This window comes from Chamaea fasciata, unplaced genomic scaffold, assembly GCF_029207755.1.
Source record: "Chamaea fasciata isolate MVZ Bird 193981 ecotype frontalis unplaced genomic scaffold, bChaFas1.0.hap1 SCAF_5, whole genome shotgun sequence".
Classification (NCBI taxonomy): Eukaryota; Metazoa; Chordata; class Aves; order Passeriformes; family Sylviidae; genus Chamaea; species Chamaea fasciata.
The window spans coordinates 25622459-25630257 of NW_027094090.1; positions in this window are offsets into that span (position 1 = coordinate 25622459).

Here is a 7799-nt window from a genome sequence, read left to right on the forward strand (position 1 = left end):
GAATCAGTTTTAATGATTGATGAGATCTCTCTATTTGAGTGTAAACAGGTTGTACAGAAATAGCTTTTTCAAAATAACCATCTTTGCCTAATTTTTTGCATCCCACATACTTAGTTTTATTCTGCTGAATTTACTTGTCTGCACTCATCTTACTGGGACAGTAAGTCCATATTTAGCTACACTTCAATGCAATTTCTTCACACTTCTTGTCATGCTAAACTTAAATATAATATCATATCACATCATATTGTATCATATTAATGTGTTTCTGGACTATTACATTTATGTCTTTTCTACACCTTTCCTTTGCACAACTTTTGACACTACTTGAATTTCCATCAAGTTAAAAATCTGTTCCTAATTCCAAGAAGGTGTGTGCAATCTCTTGTTTTTTCTGGCTCTCCTTTTCAGGAATTATTCATTGTTTGCAGGTGATTGGTGGCTGAGATATTTCTAAATTTAGGCTTCTCATAAGCATGATTATAGCGTCATTAAATATTTCTTAATGTGCATAAATTGCTGGCTATAAACCCCAACCATCTGGCATTGCTGTGTCCTGGTGATGTCTAAGACAGTAAAATAATACATTCAACCCATTCAGCTCCTAGAACTGTAATAATCCAACAGAAACCCAGGATTTTTTTGCAAGAGAAGAAACATTTCAATGATACCTACTATTATTTTCAATTTATTATTACCGTGCAGCATAAATATAGCTGCAGCTTGGAAGGCTTCAGTATCAAGATTTCAGACATGCTCTAGTATCAGTAGTTTAATATGATGCAGCCTACTCTCAAATGATATCAAAGTCAAGAATCTGGAACACTTTTGATTTCCAGGACACTCCTAAAAAGTCTTGTTCTTTGTTTATTTAGTTTTATGCCTAGTAAAATGTGAATAGGTCCAAGAAATAGGCAGGTATGCTTGGCAAAGAGTGCAGAACGCCACAGCAAAGAAGTCTTGAAACTGTATGTGTAATACCCAAGAGCATTAAATGTAGGGAGAAGGCCTACAATCCCCTTATTCCCTTTCCCCTTAATAAATTAACTTCTAAGAAATAAACTTGATAGCCTCACCTAAAGCGCATTTTTTTTTTTAATCTTTAAAAATAAAGAAAAATTATTTAGGTGCTTCTTCCACAACAGGTATAAGGAAGTCACTAAGCAATACTATACTTACAAAAGAGAAAAAGGAAAAAATCCCACCTTTCTCAGAACCTAACTAAGATCTGGTTTTTCTGTGTTACCTGTAAAGTGGTCTGTTTGGACTATTTCAGACTGAGACAACAAATCAGTTTGAGGAACTGCTTTGGAGAACACCAGGTACTAGATCCCCTGTTCGTATGAACAAACTTTTCACAACCTTCCAACTGCAGTTTTGGCAATGCGTCTCACTGAGATAATATTCTCATAAATTACTTGTTTTCAAACTGTTTGCAGTTGCATAACCAAAAATTATAAATTCTACCCAAAACCAAATAGAAATCAGAAACCAATTAACCTCCTGCTTTATTTAACAATTTGATTAAAAGCGTATATTCCAGAGTGACTCAGAAATGCTCCATGGCTGAAATAATGAAAGTATGGTTTTTGGTAACATCTGAAACAAGAGATGTTGTTATTTCAGGAACTCAACAACATGGACAACCATCCTGGCACTTTTAATTTAAATGACAAGTATTGTGTCCTTTCAGTAGTCCTTATACCTTCACATTATGACAGTAGGTTGAAGTCTTAGGATGCTGCAGCTCTGTCCTCGTCATAGGATCTCTAAAATTATGCCATCTCAAATTAGTCATGAAGCCATGAATGTGCCACCCAGGAGAATTATTTTTTTTAGATAGTCATCTTGTTCTACTAAGATATTTTAAGCCCTCCAGCAAATTATTCAAAAATCTCATTGCTTTTCCATTCTGCCTAGGCTGTATTTAAATGCAAGTAACTGAACTGAGGCAAAACAGTGTGCCTGGTGGAGTCAGGCTACGACTTCTAGCAACAGCACTGACCAGATGTGTTACAGGAATTTTATAATATAATGTTTGAAACATATGTTACTATTCAACCTGCTCTGTCAATGCTGGAATCCTGCTGAACAGCATCTGCCTCAATCATGAGGCTTTTTTTTCACGTCCTGTAGTGGAGATTGGTAAGAAAATGAACACTGTCTGTGATGCTAATGCTATCACACACATAATAAAGGACAGTCTGTTTGCAGAGTTGGATGGGGTAATGGCCTTTGCACAGCACAAGAGGCAAGCTCAGAAAGTGTTTTATAGTGGTAAAAATATTATATTCATATTTCCATCCATGACAGTGACTACTAGCATTTTGGGACTCCCTGTGGGTTACCAGGGCAAGTGACTAAGAATGAAAATCTTTGGAGTGAGGTGGTTCACAGACATTTCTTAGCATTTGCTAAGGGTCATCCTATCCTCTTTCCATTCCAGGAAGCACAAAACAAAAATAAAGGCTATCTAATACACATGGAAATTGAAGAGTTATGCTTTCAAACTAGCAATGGAAACCTATTTTCTAGAATAGAAACCGTATGCTAAAATCCGGTGTGTAAAGGCTGACTCACTGCTAAGTATTTTTTCCGGTTTATTGACATAGAAGGTACACTGAAAATATTTATCTTCTCCGTTCCAAATGTGGCTGTTGTCCAGTGTAGTAGTACTGACTACTAATTGTCTATTCTAATACCAGTTCTGTAGTTTTCCAATTAGGTAGAGCTGGGAAACACACATCAGACATTCACATCCACATCTGTATGTGACAGACAGAACTTCTGATAGTCAGTGAAGCACACGGAAAGTGGCTGATTAAATTCTTCCATCTGAATTTGTAGGCTGGAAATCTGATCTCAAGTTTTTCCACTCTTTCTAAAATCTGACAGTTCAGCATCCACCTCCCCAACTTCAACTGATTCTTAATGTGATTTAGAATGACATGAGGCTGTATTTTTACTGGATGAAATGTGCACTGTAATTTGTTCTAAATGTTAAAGAAGGAAGATTAGTTAGATTTCTATATTCATAACCACTCAAACTAGGCAAAAAAAAAAATCAGTCATTTCTACCTGCTTAGACATAGGTAAAATATGTAAGGATATTTTCTATAAAAAAAGATTATAATCAATCTTTTGTTTAACAAAAGGTAAATTAATAAGCATAATAAATGCACATAACCTTTCATATGTCTTTTTATGGGATTGTGTAACCCTATTTTCTAATTGTTTTTGTTGAGGAAAACTGAGGATTAAGATTAATACATGCAATGGTTTTTGAATAATAATAAAAAAACCTTACAACATTTGAAACATTTTAGGGTAGAAAGCACTTAATAAAATCTATTAGAAGTAGTGAGAAAATATTCAAAAAGTCAATTTGTAAAGCATTTACTTATATTTCCTATGTGCAAATCATTTTGTATGGACTACAAGGATCAGAGAATGAAGTGTCAGCAAATAACTTCTGAAATACAAGATACCCTTGTAGTTAAATATTTCATTTCTGCATGAGTGGTCGTGAACATCTATGGATTTACCAGCCTTTTGTAGCCTATATAGCAGGATAATATGAGAATACCTTCTACAAGTGAAATTGAATTTTAAGATATTCAGATAAAGTGGGTCAGAATAGTATGGAATTATCAACAAACTTAAAACACTTCATGTCAATTTTTATTACATTCAGTAGAACAGAGCTCTCAAAAATGATATAATCTAACCTTTTCAATAATAAAAAAAGAATACTCCTTCTTTAAAAATCTGATCTCACAAGTATTTTTCTTTAGGGAAATACAGCTCATCTCAGAAATATCCCTCTCTTCCTTTCACTGTCATTTATCATTGAATTCAACTGAATCTCTTTCACTGAGACTTTATAATTTCATCTTTAATACCCCCCACTAATCTCCCTCATGGTGGCCTTCAGCCAACAAATGTTCTTTACATTACAATACCCTCATTTATTCAATTCCCAAGAAACAGATCTGTGAAAGGGTTAACCATTTGATTGTCAAAAGCTTTGGGTTCTGCTGAGCTACTAAATTTCATGTGCACTTATTACCCAGGTTAGGTTCAAGCCATTGCTGGGCTGGCACAGCATTTGCCTAACAGGGATAGACCCCTGTAGGGAAAACTAGACAATTAGATGATACTCTGCACACCTAGCATTTATTCAGCCTAAGCCATACTGGTATAAACTCAAAGGTAAACCATCTTTCCTTGATTACTCACTGGGAGTGCAGTTCCACAAGAAAGGGTTGCAACTAAATCTAAATTAGAGGAATGAAATTAGTTTACCAGCTCACAGTCCCTGCTGCCCCTCCATGCAATACCAGGATGACACTCCACTTTTTTTCTAAAAGGGAGTGGGGAGAAATCATTTCCATCCTAAATGGGTAATATTAAAAGACTCATTTTTCACCATTTAATCAAAAAGTGAAAAATAAGTCTTTTTTCAAAAAGACTTTTTTTTTCCAAAAAGATTTGCCTACCAAACAAGCAGATGAAATATCATAGGGTCTGAAGTGACAACAGCAATGTATTTATGCTTATCTAAAATTATTAGGTACACGAGTGTAAGTTTACTCTGTCCCGGGAGAATGCCCTTGCTTCCTATCCCTTTAACCTTTCTCCTAGTCCACATTTAGTTATTCAATGCAATATTTAATAGCCTTAACAGGAAATATTGAGGAAACTCTGCCTTCTTTTCAAGTTGTCTGATGGTAAAAACATTAGACACATTAGATGTGGAAGATTTGGGTTCCGATTCCTGTTTCAAATTACACAGTTTGCAGCATCTTAAGGAGGTCTTGCCCTGTATATGGAGACTCATGCCAAGAAACTTTTCAGAAAGTTTCTGTTACAATGCTCGATTCCTGTAAGGTCTGAGAACAGTTAGGAAGTTTGAACCTGTGCCTTGGACTCAAGATAGAAAATTTTGTTGGTGTTCAGACAGGTGCTGTGTGTCTGAACTCAGGAGCATCAACATCCCATCCTGCTCACCAGCTGAAACAGGTACTTGCACAGCTAATGAACAGCTACGTGTGCTGAGGATCCACAGTGCAAAATATTTCTGTATGAAGTGCATTCAAGCAGGCAGGTGCCTCTCTTCCCATATTTCTTTCACGCAGAGCAGATCTTCATAATTGGCCACTCACAGCCAAACAAAAAATTGGGTGTTAACTTTTATCTTCCTGAAGAAATAGTCTGATAAATAAGGGATTCTTAAACCCCATTGCAAAGTCTGTTAACTGGGCTTCTGACGATCTGATCACTTTGAAATAAGAAAAATAAGAATCCTGTGGTTTATTTGCCAGTCTATATCGTGGCGTTATGAAAACCTGAGTGCACTGTTCAATTTTACTTGAGGAGAAGAAATTACCTAATCACTTTAAAACACAGGGGATAAGTTCAGACATTATGGCATCTATGAGAACATGGACATATCCCACTCACCCCTTCAGTGAAAATCAAGCAGAGGCAATGGAAGAAAAGGCTAAAATTTCCTTTCTTGTACTAAAAGATACTGGTTTCATTCTAGGCATTAAGAAAACTGCTACTTTTGACATCAAATGGCATATAAAGCTTGTTTGACTGCATGGAAGAGGGACTAACAGCTTTTCCAATTTTAAAAATGGTCCTATTAGAAACAAATGAAGGGGTTATAATCATCATTGAAACAGCTCTTTTTTATTAAGTCAGAGGAATCATTTAAGATATAGGAGACAATCCACCATTTTCAGATTTGAAGAGAGCATCTAAGTGACACAGCACAAAACAAAAGAAAGTAATTAAAATAGTTTTATTTTTGAAATATCCCTTACTTATTAAATGCACACTCATAAAAAAACCAAGGCATAATAATAATTTATATTTAGGCCAAGATGGGTAGGAATTATTATCTTTATAATATGATGAGTTAATTAATACAGAGAGGAGGAAAATTACCTACTTAAGGTCATGCAGAAAGCCAGTGAAAGTAGTAGAAAGAAGCACCAGATGTCCTGTTTCTGAAATCTCTGTTATAACTGTTAGATAGAAATTCCCAGTCTGGCAAGCAATAAAGTCTTCTAGTGTGCTTCATGCCAGTACTTATTAAAAAGCTAAACCCGAAGCCAACAGCAAAAAATTGCCTATGGCATGTTATTTGTTTACTATTTGGCTGATGAATGAAGCCCACTAGAGACCACTGACAAAGTGCCTAAATCTGCTTTACATGTCCTTTGCATGAGGCCAGGTTTTGACCAGTCTGGAAAACCTGTCTGTTGACTTGTTAGAGAAAAATAAAAGGCATAAAACTGCTAGCAATGTTCCAGCAGAGGAGGCAGCCACTGCTATGGTCAGAAAGGACCAGCAGTCACATGCACAAGCACATGGGGGATGGCAGCACCCCCAGCTTCAGCTTCAGCGCCCACCTCAGCAGCCCCCAAGCAGCACAGGGTCTCTTGGGGGACACAGACAGCACTTGCATATGACAAGTGAGTTACTCAGAGAGATTTTAAAATAGCTGTAAGATAAATTGAAGCAAACCTGACTGACTGCCCCACGCTTAAATACTATTTCATGCCAGCCTACATTTTTTAGCCTGATGCCTTCCCTGTGTTGGGGTGCCACTGCATCAAGATAGTTAAACATAAATTATAGGCTTTTCTTTACAACTGTGTTTTCAAACTTGATTGTTGCAGTCACCACAGAAATATTACCCAAGATTCATTGCAAGAAGACAGCTAAAAAGATGTAAAAGTGCTTCTCTATGAAGTTACTCATCAAACATTCTCAATATGTAAAATTAAGTACCACATCACATCATAGTAACTTTCTTTTGTAGATTGCCACTTCTCCCAGAAATTATGGATAGTGGAAGCTATCATGTTCTATAAGTCACATGAAGGTATATTTCTGTAGGTTTTGCTATTTAATATGATTGTGAATTCTAAATGTTGAGGTCCTGTGTTTTTCTTACTAGAGTATCTGACCAGAAACATTCTGAAGGAAAAACAATAACCTTAGCAAGACTACTGTATGTCTGGATTTCTCTAATGTTTATGATTTTCCTACTATAAATTTGGCTTGGGACAGATTCATCCTGTTTCATCCTGTATTCCAAAGATCTGGTGGCATCAGAAAGGCTGAGAGGTTTTGGAGAGTACTAATAGCCTGATGCAATCACGTCCACATTCCGAGAAGAATAAATCACACACATTGCAGGTAAGATTACCTGATTATGGATCTGTATTCCCTTGTGGAAAAAAAATCCCCTGAAATCTTTTGCCTACATGTACAAATAATGTTGCAATTTCAGCTCTGAAAATCAGATCTTCTGGGGTTTTTTTTTAATCATATGAGAGACATACTCCTTGTTTGCCTCTGGGAGTTTACCCACATTACGTTGCCTATACACCTTTTAATCTGGAGACAGATTCATTTAGCCCCTAAGTTTATTCACAGATTCACAGAATATTCTGAGCTGAAAGGGACCCACAAGGATCATCAAGTCGAGCTCTTAAGTGAATGGCCCATAACCATCAAACCCACAAGCTTCAGCATTATTAGCTCTGACCATGCTCTGACCAACTGAAATAATCTCCACTATCTGACACTGTAGACACAGGTGACCATCATCCAAAAAGCAGTAATAGGCTACCCGCATGATATGAATGGACACTAGCATAAGAAGAAACTAATAAAAAATATCCGTATAGTCATGAAATGATTCTTTCTTTTAAGATAAATGAAATAGAAATCATTCTTGGTTTCTTGGTTTTCCCTTTTCCTTTGTCAATACATGTTTT